Below are 13607 nucleotides of genomic sequence, written 5' to 3' on the forward strand. Positions count from 1 at the left end.
AGCACTGCATTACATGGATGTGAACTAGTGTGATACCCCTAAAGTATTTATTATCCCTAAGTATAAAATATGTACACAGAAAACATAATTGCCTGTATGGTCATTAGAACCAATTCATATATTTATACAGATTAATAGTAAGTGCACCAAGACTGTCAGTATATATTGATATACGTTAACCCCTCACAGAGGGGAGTTTGGAACAGGCTGCCCTTCCTGTACCAGGTCAAATATAGGGGCACGCGCCAGGGACAGGACAATGCAGCCATGGAATAGGGGGAAGAGAGAGCCTCATAGAGGGCTAAGTATGCAAGAGCTGGAGTGTCGCGTGCGGTTGGCGGGAAGGAGCCCCGCACGCGACCACTGGACTTATAAAAACTAGAGACCCACGGGGGCTGCTGGTAGTAGCTGAGGTAAGCGAGCAGCGGCGGGAAGCGCTGCGCTTACCAGGGAGAGTGAGGAGTGAGTTCCTGAGGGGAGCTGAAACCGGACTTACCGGACATGCAGTAAGGAGTCAGGGGCATTGTGAGGAGTGGCAGCAGGTAAGCGAGCAGCGGCGGGAAACGCTGCGCTTACCAGGGAGAGTGAGGAGTGAGTTCCTGAGGGGAGCTGAAACCGGACTTACCGGGCATGCAGTAAGGAGTCAGGGGCATTGTGAGGAGTGGCAGCAGGTAAGCGAGCAGCGGCGGGAAGCGCTGCGCTTACCAGGGAGAGTGAGGAGTGAGTTCCTGAGGGGAGCTGAAACCGGACTTACCGGGCATGCAGTAAGGAGTCAGGGGCATTGTGAGGAGTGGCAGCAGCAGACTGCCGAGTCCAGAGCACACAGGAAGCTGCCGGGGACTCTGCAGAGAGGAAGTAGCATCGGTGGGAGCTGCCCAGAGACCCTCCCCCGGGGCTGTGAGTGACAGCTGGGACTAGGAGGCAGACAGGGCGGAGCTGCAGAGAGACTGAGTTGGAGGAGGGGCGGAGCTGACTGGCTGGAAGGCAGGCTAGGGACGGCACCCATGGACGGAGGCAGGAGCAGTGAGTAGCAAATCCATCCCCTGCCACTGTACCTCACACCCAACTGTCAAAGTCAGCTCTCAGTCAAAACAGGAACAGTAGCTGAGGAACATTAATCAGGGTTGCCTACCTTTAATATTCTCTTCCCGGGAGAAGCCCGGGTAAGAGAAGCAGCAGGGGGCCGACGGGGGCGGGGCTTGATGATTTGTGTCATTAAGCCCCGCCCCCTCACAGTAAAATTGCTGTTATTGGGCACAATTTACATAGGGGGCGGGGCCAAATGCTGTGATTCATGCAGAATCACAGCTTAAGCCCCGCCCCCTTCATGGAGACCCGCGATTGCCGCGGGTATTCTCCTAATTCTGCCCACTTCACTAGGAAGTGGGCAGAATGCGGGAAAAATGCCTACCCTTCCGGGGGTGTGGGGGGTTACCTGAAAAATCGGGAGCCTCCCGCGAAAACCGGGAGGGTAGGCATGTATGACATTAATAGACTTAAGTGCAGCAGTGCAAACAAGCAGCCTTATGGACATATTATTTTAGCTAATATAGCTGCAAGGAAAGCGTGAATCACATTGAGCAATGGTACCATTATACCACAGTAAACCTCTTTAGAAGATACCAACCTCTGATAGTTAAGTTTGGATAAGGTTGCAGGGAACAACAGTGCAAATAGTCAGCAATAAATCCCTTCACTAAGTGCCCATACTGTACCTCTGCACCAATCCTGCTGATTTAGTCAAGTAGCCAAAGCATAGAGAGAGAAGAGCAGGAGAGCCAGGATTAGTGACCAGCAAGAATTGAACTTAAATATTTATCTGACTAAGAAACCTTTAAGCTTCTAGTGTTACCACCTGTCAGTGCAAGTATAAGGAGACAGGGAGCAATACGCTGCTACTTCCAATACAATATACGTTAATGCAGTCTGCAGTACCATTAGGATTATAATTACAGTGACTTATCTCCCGGGCACCGTTTGCAAACAAAACAACAACCAGACACACTTGCATGCAAATGTAACAAGAAACTTTTATTGGTTTTGTGCACAAAATGATACAGGGTTATATTCTATCTATTATTGGCATTGCATAATTATATTTACCTGTTGTATGTCTATTGTTTAACCATTCCTTTGGCAGCCGGATACTGGAGTTCCAGAGTTCCAGTTATAATAAAATTGCCGGCTACCAGTGTACTTTTTCTGTCTTGAAGTGTGTACAACAAATTTGCATTATATATGGTTAGTCCATATTGCTGATGTGGAAAGAACTGTTATTGTTGAATAAATACATTGTCTTGTCCATTATTGCCTGTATCTATGTCATCATCTTCTGGAAGCATACAAGACTACCCAAGGTGATCCAGAGACAGTGTTACTGGGTAAGGAAGCATCACAACACATTACACCTAAACAGCACACCCTTAGCGGGGTGTCACATTTGGCGTCACACGACCAGGACGAACAACGTATGTCATCCGACGACGAACAAGCTACGGGAGACTCAGCCAACATTCATCCAACCATGACTGGAATTAACCCGATCACGATGCCGTATTACTTCGGGGCCCCATGGCTCCCAACCTACGGGGGTGATGGTCAGGGTGAAGAGGAAAATACGCTCACCGAATTTAAGAAGATCAAATCACTGTTCCGCCTGTATCCTCTTAGTGAGCAGCAACAGGTTGAGGTGCTAATTGGCCAACTTAAGGGAGCTGCCCTAAGAGAAGTCTCATCATGGCCGCGGGAGGAAAGACTAAAGGTAGACCAGATTCTGCAACGATTGTCTATGACATTCGAAACCCGCACCATTTCAGAGTTAAAAATTAAATTTTACGGCCGACGACAACGGGCTGGAGAGACACTAAGATACTATGCCTTAAGCCTGCAGGAGGCACTAAAAGCTATACAGGCTGTGGACAACCAGGAAATTCGAAGTACAGATGAGACTCTTATCGCTCAGTTTATTGAGGGTGCAAATAAGGAAGGTGTTCGAAGTCAACTGAGAATGCTAAGGATGCAACTAGCAGAACACACATTCCTTGACTTCAAGGAGGCAGCCATTAAGGTGATTGGCCGTAATGCAAGCCAAGAAGTCGTATTCCCAGAAATGCCGGGGTATCAGGAAACATCCCACCCATTAACAAACTAAAGTATCAAGGGGAAAGAGTCAGTCGGACAGAGGGTCCAAGTACCTATGAGAGACCCCATTCAAGCCTTAAAGGGACAAATAGCCGACTTAACAGCAGAGCTGACGGAAATGCGCGAAGAAATGCACCAACTAACACAGCAAAAGCCTCCCACTTCATCAGGAATGCAGTGGGGTCCAGATCAGAGAAGTGCCAACAATGATTGGTGGGAAACCCCTCGAGGTAATGGAAGAAGAGCCATGGATAGATACGATGCCCAAGGATGACCCATCTGTCGTAGATGCCACCAGAGTGGCCACATCGAACGATATTGCGGTCAGAGAGAGCCGTTAAACTCAGACGTCCTGGGGTCGAGGACCAGCCCTCAGGAGAGACAGACCGAATAGGTCCATTATTGGAAGATAGGCAACCCGGAGATGTGAATCAAGGCCCAATATCACAGAACCAAATAAAATTTGTGAGTACTCCACCCCCAGGAAGAATTTCCGGAAAGGCCATATGGTTCCACGTGAGACGCGGCTATGGATTCATCAACCGGGATGACACCCAGGAAGACATATTTGTCCATTACACTGCTATCAAAAAGAACAACCCAAGAAAGTACCTCCGTAGTTTGGGAGATGGAGAGAATATAGAGTTTGATGTGGTCCAAGGAGCGAAAGGTCTGCAAGCAGCCAATGTGACCGGCCCTGGTGGTGTCCCAGTTCAAGGCAACAGATATGCTGCAGATCGGAAGAGGTATTGGCGCTATACACGTTGCAGAGGTACTCCACGTCATTACCAGCAAAATTTCCAATACCACGAATATAGAGAGGAACCTCAAGAACTGGAAAGTGAGACAGTGCTGCAGAGTCGGCAAAACGTAATTGGGCCAAAACCTTCTCCAGAACCAGAGCCAGAACCCAAGAGTGAATTTAAAGTGCAGGAAGTAAATTCACGAGCGTATTCTGTCAATCCAGAGAATTCAAAGGCGACTGAACCAGAAACAAGCATTGGAAGGGTGATTCACATGGCCAAGGTAGAAGAATTGGGACATCCTAAACCCCTTTGCCCGGACTCAGTCATATTGAAATCCGAACCTGATATCTCTACCAATACTCCTAGTACAGCTAAAGAAACAGCGAGAAGCCTTTTCCCAGCGTGGTACCATCCAGACCACGAGTTCACCACGATAAGCTCTCAAGAGGTAGCAGCAATTCTGAAAAAGGTGTGTACCAAACCAGCAAAGCGACACAAAGGAAATTCTACCCATTAGGTACAGGGAATGGAATGCTCAGTAACTGTTGTAACTGTTTGAATGTATCCAACTAAATTGTTACCTGCAGAGTTGTTATTGATATCAGTAACTAACCATTGTACTTGTTACACTTGTTATAGTGTGTCCAAAGTTGAAGAGTGTACATATAGTTTGCTGAAACTGATTAAGAGAAACCGATGCATGGGGACATGCATCATTCTAGCGGGGAGGAATGTGATACCCCTAAAGTATTTATTATCCCTAAGTATAAAATATGTACACAGAAAACATAATTGCCTGTATGGTCAATTAGAACCAATTCATATATTTATACAGATTAATAGTAAGTGCACCAAGACTGTCAGTATATATTGATATATGTTAACCCCTCACAGAGGGGAGTTTGGAACAGGCTGCCCTTCTTGTACCAGGTCAAATATAGGGGCACGCGCCAGGGACAGGACAATGCAGCCGTTGTATAGGGGGAAGAGAGAGCCTCATAGAGGGCTAAGTATGCAGAAGCTGGAGTGTCGCGTGCGGCTGGCAGGAAGGAGTCCCGCACACGACCACTGGACTTATAAAAACTAGAGACCTGCGGGGGCTGCTGGGAGTAGCTGAGGTAAGTGAGCAGCGGCGGGAAGCGCTGCGCTTACCAGGGAGAGTGAGGAGTGAGTTCCTGAGGGGAGCTACAACCGGACTTACCGGGCATGCAGTAAGGAGTCAGGGGCATTGTGAGGAGTGGCAGCAGCAGACTGCCGAGTCCAGAGCACACAGGAAGCTGCCGGGGACTCTGCAGAGAGGAAGCAGCATCGGTGGGAGCTGCCCAGAGACCCTCCCCCGGGGCTGTGAGTGTCAGCTGGGACTAGGAGGCAGACCGGGCGGAGCTGCAGAGAGACTGAGTCGGAGGAGGGGCGGAGCTGACTGGCTGGAAGGCAGGCTAGGGACGGCACCCATGGACAGAGGCAGGAGCAGTGAGTAGCAAATCCATCCCCTGCCACTGTACCTCACACCCAACTGTCAAAGTCAGCTCTCAGTCAAAACAGGGACAGTAGCTGAGGAACATTAATAGACTTAAGTGCAGCAGTGCAAACAAGCAGCCTTATGTACATATTGTTTAAGCTAATATAGCTGCAAGGAAAGTGTGAATCACATTGAGCAATGGTACCATTATACCACAGTAAACCTCTTTAGAAGATACCAACCTCTGATAGTTAAGCTTGGATAAGGTTGCAGGGAACAACAGTGCAAATAGTCAGCAATAAATCCCTTCACTAAGTGCCCATACTGTACCTCTGCACCAATCCTGCTGATTTAGTCAAGTAGCCAAAGCATAGAGAGAGAAGAGCAGGAGAGCCAGGATTAGTGACCAGCAAGAATTGAACTTAAATATTTATCTGACTAAGAAACCTTTAAGCCTCTAGTGTTACCACCTGTCAGTGCAAGTATAAGGAGACAGGGAGCAATACGCTGCTACTTCCAATACAATATACGTTAATGCAGTCTGCAGTACCATTAGGATTATAATTACAGTGACTTATCTCCCGGGCACCGTTTGCAAACAAAACAACAACCAGACACACTTGCATGCAAATGTAACAAGAAACTTTTATTGGTTTTGTGCACAAAATGATACAGGGTTATATTCTATCTATTATTGGCATTGCATAATTATATTTACCTGTTGTATGTCTATTGTTTAACCATTCCTTTGGCAGCCGGATACTGGAGTTCCAGAGTTCCAGTTATAATAAAATTGCCGGCTGCCAGTGTACTTTTTCTGTCTTGAAGTGTGTACAACAAATTTGCATTATATATGGTTAGTCCATATTGCTGATATGGAAAGAACTGTTATTGTTGAATAAATACATTGTCTTGTCCATTATTGCCTGTATCTATGTCATCATCTTCTGGAAGCATACAAGACTACCCAAGGTGATCCAGAGACAGTGTTACTGGGTAAGGAAGCATCACAACACATTACACCTGAACAGCACACCCTTAGCGGGGTGTCTCACTAGGGGCACTGTCGCATAATGTGAACTGAGGGCACTATGTGGCATAATGTGAACTGGTGGCACTGTGTGGCATAATGTTAACTGGGGGCACTGTGTGGCATAATGTGAACTGGGAGCATTGCGTGATATAATGTGAACTGCGGGCACTGTGTGGCATAATGTGAACAAGGGGTACTGTGTAGAATTATTTGAACTGGATCACTGTGGCATAATGTAAACTGGGAGCACTATCTATCATAATGTCAACTGGGGACACTGTGTGGTATAATGTGAACTTAGGCACAGTGGCATAATATGAACATGTATGGGGGTAGGGGGGTAAGATGCGGTCTCCCTGCTAGTAGTGGTGATGACTTGTGTGTCCGGCCGCAAGTCTACACAGCCAAAATCGCCAGTGCCGGCTCCAGCCCGGTCACACCTTCCATATCCCCCCTTCCTTCCTGGCTTTTTTCCAATCAGTATCCCGGTCAGACCACTCCCCCTCCTAGCACACACGCTGAAACCCAGCCTCCCAGCGGCTCACCCATCCACACCTCTGGCTCCGCACCACCAGTGTCTCGACCAAGAGCTAACCTCAGCTGCACACTCCGGTCGCTGACCTCCGCAGACCAACCAGAACAGCCGTGCACCTGCAGCACACCAGCAACACGCTGATCCAGCTCACTAACAAACCTGCAGCTTCCAACCTATCTGCAATGACCGCAATGTTGACCTACATCACCATAACAAGAAACCTACCGGTAGGTAAGTACTGCGAAGACTCGCACCAAAACGCGGGATGCCGCACAGGTGTTCCAACCCTCTATGCATATCCCCCCACCCCCTGAGACTTCCTAGACTGTTGACCATAGGTCCAGCAGGGGTGACGTGCAAGGTTACTGAACCGCACGGGAAGGAGCCCCCTGAAAGGGTCCACCTACCTCCCCAGTCTCATCACCACTCATCACTGAACCCCACCCACCTGCCCGGGATCTCAACAGAGCAGCATTATGACTACTCAATAAAAGATTTTTGTCCCAAACTACTCTGTCTCGCTGGCCTCGTTTTGATCCTATCTTATTCCCCTTTTCCAAACTAAACTCCATACCCAATCACACCCTCTTCCTCACTGCCAAAACACCACCACCACCACCAGAAGAAACATTCCAAATAACACCACTCACAAACACACACAAGTCATCACCATCACCATTACTAGCAGGAAGAGCGCACCTTACCCCCCCTACACCCATACGTATTCAGTGCGGGAAAGGTACTCCCACACAAAGGTGCAGCACCACGAAACCACAACATACCACCCCCTGGTCAACGAGAGCGCAGTTCTACTGCCCATCTTAATATGAACATGTACACTGTGTGGCATAATGTAAACTGGGCTCACTTTATTTTAAAACGTATTAGGTCTTAGTAAGTCTTTATGTAGCAACTGATCATCTAATTTATTTTAAAAAAATACTCAGCTGAAGACACTTTTGTATAAAAGCAGGAATGGCGTTGTGAAAGTGTGGAGATCAGTTAGTTTCGAAACATGAATGCATACCATAACTTATTTGAAATTGCACATTGCTGCTATACAAGGATGGATCCAAAAGTTGGCGTCTTGACCATGAATAACAGAGAAATCTAAGTTTATATGGCATCTATTTTTCTCTTGATTCCGTTCAGGAAAAAGTCCAGTGATTGGTCCTCAAACACATCCTGTACAGCAGTCATGTCATCGTCATCTGACGCACAAGTCTTCCCACGTATGTGTTCCTGGAGTGTCAGTGTGAAGGTCAGTATTGTCATCTTCTTTTGCAGATATTTAATGACAGCTCGAATCTCTGTTTTCTCCATTTTCCGTATGCTCCATTTTTCATCTTTTAATGATGTCGTTCCCAAGTTTTAGTGATGTTCCTTTTGTTATTTAAAACTGCAAAAATACTGTAGAAGAAAAAAATAGAACAAAAAAAGAAGAATTGTGCTGTCATTCTTCACAGTGTTCTACTAAGACCTCTAGTACATACATACAGAAAATCAATACGGGGCGACATCAACTACTACGTCAGGACACAGACATTTACTTTTGGATCCACCATTGTACATTAATACAGTCAAATGCATGCAGTACCTCTATTTGTTACATCAAGTAATCTCTTTTAATATATGTTCTTTTTTCGTATACATAATGAAATACTAGAAAAAGTGAATTTTACAATAACCTGACTGGTAGAGAATCTGTTCTGTGTCCCCTGATAAGGGTATATTGGATGTGTTTTGTAATGCAATGAGAGAATAATTGGAATGGTACTTTGCACTGAAGTAGCACTTGCCTAGCCATACTGATTTATGTTTCATCAATAGCAACATAGCCCAAACCAAACCTGTAACAATTCAAAACAGTAGAGCTTTATTTGCCGTGGAGAAGCAGAAATGTGCTTCTGGCATTGTGCAGATGAAGAGATTGTGTTTCTCTCTGCCAAGAACACATTTCTCCTAATTCAAGAAATACCAATAAGAATCAAATACTGGAGACTATTGTGGGTGCACAACTGTAAACGTTCTGGCATTACTTCTGGAGAAGCTGATCTGACTCAATTAACACAGAGGCTGCTTTATTAGTCGGGTTTGGGATTGAAAATAATACTCCAATTGAGAGGGACACTATATTTTTCATGGTTTCTGGGTGGTAGGAACTATTCAACCTTAAAAATGTTGGATTTTGGAACAGATAATAAGTTGTGATTAATAAAAGCGGTATTGCTGCCATAAAGCGAGGCACACACATAAACTGGCATGAGAGGTGTTCACCAACCATGGCTGTGGGCCGAGAGAGCTGTATCTCAGGGTCTGATTCATTACGGATCAGTATTGCAATCGCATCTGCAAATACGCACGCAGGTCGGCTACGAAAATATACTAATGACTGCAATCGCAGAGCTACTATAGAGACGCTCAAAGACAGCATGGAGACGCCCACTACCGCGTTCGCACATCCGTAATACTTTGTAATCCTGTGTATACATCGGGAACATCGAGTAACATCAATGTTACTCACGCACAATTACAACAAGACTGACCTTACTCAGAAATTACTAACCTCGTCGCACAGACGTGAGTACACAAGCTGTGTATGACGTCGCAGTGGCTAATTTATCCACGCCCCAGTAACGGCGTCTGAACGGACAGGTATGTCTGCGTTTCTCCGACCACTCCCGTCACCACCCCCAAAGTCTGACCTGACGTCACTCACTCTGCGATGGCTTTCTATCTGCGTGAGTGATCGCAGTGCAATCACAATGCTAACTCACGTACGCGCACTGCAGTGCATACGCATGCACAGTACGCAACAATCGGCATCTGCGTACTTTATCGCAATAGCGATCCATGCTGAACCAGGCCCTCAGTACTGAAAAGATGAACAATCTCACTCTTGGACGTTTATGGGGTATATTTATTAAGCAGTGGATTTTCAAAGCCCACGATTTTTGCCAATTTTGCCTGCCAACAGTTTTCAAAATACACTGCTTAGTAAATATGCCCCATAATTTTGTTTCCTATTACTTCAAAGTACCTTCCGCATGATGTTCTACTGGACAACATCTATACTAATTAGAGATTACTGTTTAAATTACTAATTAAATTATTGAATCAAGAATCCACATGACTATTAACAAAACTACTATGCTAATGCTATTAGTATTAATAATCTCATCTGTTCTAGAGTATATAAAAAACACACACACCAAGGCTACTGCTATTTATAGACACATATGGGAGGTGTCAGATGAACACTTCCCGTATCCAGCAGAGCACATAACTGCCCCAGGACCACAGAGTTGACCAACTGACAATGCCTACACGTTTCCTGGTTCCTGTTTTACTACCAGAAAGGCTGTTGCTGAACACTGGGCCTGATTCATTACCGATCACAGCTGTGATCACGCACACAATCGGCCGATTGTTGCGTTCTGCACATGCGTATGCATCGCAGTGCACGTGCGCAAACTGGCCACTGCGATCGGGATTGTGATCGCAGTGACTATGCAGACCCATCGCAGAGTGATTGACAGGAAGTGCCATTTGTGGGTGGTGGCGTGGGGAAGGTCGGAGAAATGCAGGCGTGCCAGTGCGTTTGAACGCCGTTGCAGGGACGTGCATATATATGCCACTGCTATGCTGTACATAGCATGAGCACTCGCAGCGTGCAATGAAGTTAGCAATTCCTGAGTAAGGTCAGACCTTGTGCAAGTGTGCGTGAGGCTGCGATGGTACTCAATTGCACCGATGGTTTTGCAGTCTTGCCAGACAATACGAATGTGTGTAAGGTAAAGTGGGTGTCCTTGTGTTGTGCTGCAACGGCATAGTGATCGCAATGGATTAGCATACTATCGCAGTGAGACTGTGTGAAATCGCTATTGCAATCGCAGTTGCGATCGGTAGCGAATCAGGCTCACTGTCTGCAGCATTCACAGAGGGTTTCTAATATAGCATTCTTGGTATACTTATACGCTAGCTGAACATCATGCCCATGTGACACCTCCATATGATAATAACAGTAGTTACATTTCTAGTATAGTCAAGAAAGTATTTTCCCCATTTCAAATAAATGTAACTACATTTGAAGTACATTGAGGTTTCTGTCTTCTTAGAGATTTTGAAGGTGAAGGGCTAAATTAATACGGCAATTTAGCCCACTGGACATTTTGAATATTAATTACAAAACACTCCTGGTTTTGTAGTTAGTATTATTGGGCCTGATTCAGAATTGTACGAAAAACCCGATGGTTTACGCACAACTCCGATGTTTAATGATCTGTGCATATGCTGATCACTGACTGCAATGCCCCCCCCTAAGTCGCAGCATGATTGACATGCTGCAGTCGTCTAAGTCGAGGCGGTGCTGCCAGCGTCTCCAGAAAACGGTGGGGTATTGGCACCATTTTCTGGGAGTGCCGATTCGAGTGTCTGCATCTTGATTTACTGGCCTCATAAGCTTGCAGGAGGTGGCCATTTCGAATAAGCTTAGGTTTACTCAGATGGCCGATGCTTCTAAAACCACTCAAGATGCTTCTGCTTCGAAAAGCACAGCTTAGTGAAGTTAACTAATACCCCTTTTCCACCTAAATTCCGGGTCTGACCCGGAGTTGGAACAAAGTTCCTATCCGGATCAGACCCGGAATTTTGCCAGTGCCGACTCGGGATATTCCCGAGACAGCGCCGCTCACACCGCAGTCGGGTCTGCATAGACCCGGCTTTTGCGGAGTGAAAGTGGTCGCTTGGAGATGACGTCATCTCCAAGCGTCACTGAAGCCGGACCAATCGGCCGGCTAGCAGCGCACTGCAGGTCATCGTGACCCGGAGTGCGCTGTTCTAACAGCAGGGTTTCACGGGCTACGCCCGTGTTAAACCCTGCTAGTTACCTGGGTTGGATTGCCGGGTCACTCGACCCGGCGATCCAACTCTCTCCCCTTTTACACCAGGGAGCTGCCCGGGTTAACCCTTCAAAAACCCGGGTTTTAGCTCCGGTGTAAAAGGGGTATAAAAGGGTTTAACTTTGTAGATCAATGTCTTTCTTCTTTTCAGATCACTAAAAAATTAATTTCAAATGAAAGATAGTAATCTCAATCAGGAAATATTTTTATTCTTTACAAGTAAATTTAGCCTTAGTTTAATGTATTACATTATTTATAAAATTCGCTTTTAGGCTAATCTACTGCCTTTAAGTACCCCATGCAGTATTATTTCTTTATGCATAATGTTAACATTAAACATCAAACCATTAATAAATTACAGTTGTAATACAATGGCTAGCTGCGTAGTTTGCCCATTGTATGAGGTTGCAGTGAAAAATGAATATTAGATGTTGACAATATAAATTATTTAAACACTTAGGGTCGTATTCAATTAGGTGCGAAAAGTCACGTTTGACAAAAAGTGTTCTCCGATGCGATCTTTTCACGCATACTAGCGTATCGCGCTATTCAATTGCCGGAGTGTTCACATGTGCGAAAACTCCATAGGCAGAAACCGGCGAAAAGTTTTCACCAATTCAGAGGCAGGTGATAAAATGTGCAAAATCCCTATTTTGCCCTAAAAATGTGAGGACTTGGTTCAGAATCCTTTGTATACCCCCCTAATAACTAATTAGGGAAAATAATTTTTTAATTATCTTAATTCCCTCTAATAATGACATGTTATTTTTGGGGTGAAAATTTAAAAAGTGTTGGAAAATGGGTTTAAAGTACTGGGTTAGGTATTTTGGGGGGCTGTATGGAGGGGACAAGTGTTTTTAGGATTGCAGGTGGCTTGCGCAGGTGTATTTTTAAAATTTTTAAAACTGCACTTTATAGACACAAAAATATACTAGCACCCATTTTAATGTATCCCCAATTTAACTACAGCAATTATTGTTTCCAAAAGAAATTGCTTTATATCATTTTTCAACACTTATATGCATATTTGCATAACATCCATTCGACCCAATTTAAGAACCCAAAATACTTCTATTAGGGCTATCAATACACTTCTATATTAATTTCCAGTGTCAGTTAGGCTTCTTATGGGGTACATTTTATGTGCTGTACTTTTTGCTTGTTTCGCCATACATAGTTTTCGCATGTATGCATTTGCGCATGTTTTGCAATTGGATAGGGTGAAAAGTGAGAAAGTACGTGAAAAGATTGCATCAAAACTGGTGAATGTGGCGATAACTTCACCATGTGAACTCTTATCGCCAACCGCATTAAATACGGCCCATAATTTAAAAAAAAAATATTAAGAACTGTCAGCATCTGTTTTCTGAGCAGCAGTAACTGTCAGTCACTTGCAGAAAAAGCTCAAAATAGTGGAAAACTGCAAGTGGTAAATACATTTACTCCGACCATAATAGACGATGATTCTCCATTTTTTGTAAAGTCTCTGTAAGAAGGTCATAGAATGTTTGCAACAGGGGCATTTTAAAAGAGGAGAGGGCCCGTGTGCACTCCTCGTGCGGGGCCCCCTGCCCTCTACCTGGTGGCTGGCAGCCGACTGACGCGGCTGGCCAGCCACCAGAGCATTAGTAGACTCCCGGCACTAGAGTGTGCCCGGAGTCTACTGCGCATGCACAGAACGCCGGAAAAATGGCTGTGGCGGCCATTTTCCGGTGTTTTGTGCATGCGCAGTAGACTCCGGGTGCACTCTAGTGCCCGGAGTCTACTGCACATGCGCAGAACACCGGAAAAT

At 45.5% G+C, this 13607-nt stretch overlaps 1 pseudogene; it reads left to right on the forward strand.

Annotated features, from left to right (window-relative positions):
* Window positions 1–2470: 2470 nt before the first annotated feature.
* On the forward strand, window positions 2471–4404 carry LOC148512555 (uncharacterized; annotated as a pseudogene).
* Window positions 4405–13607: the final 9203 nt, after the last annotated feature.

Source organism: Taudactylus pleione, unplaced genomic scaffold (assembly GCF_031769625.1).
Source record: "Taudactylus pleione unplaced genomic scaffold, aTauple2 ptg000282l, whole genome shotgun sequence".
Lineage (NCBI taxonomy): Eukaryota > Metazoa > Chordata > Amphibia > Anura > Myobatrachidae > Taudactylus > Taudactylus pleione.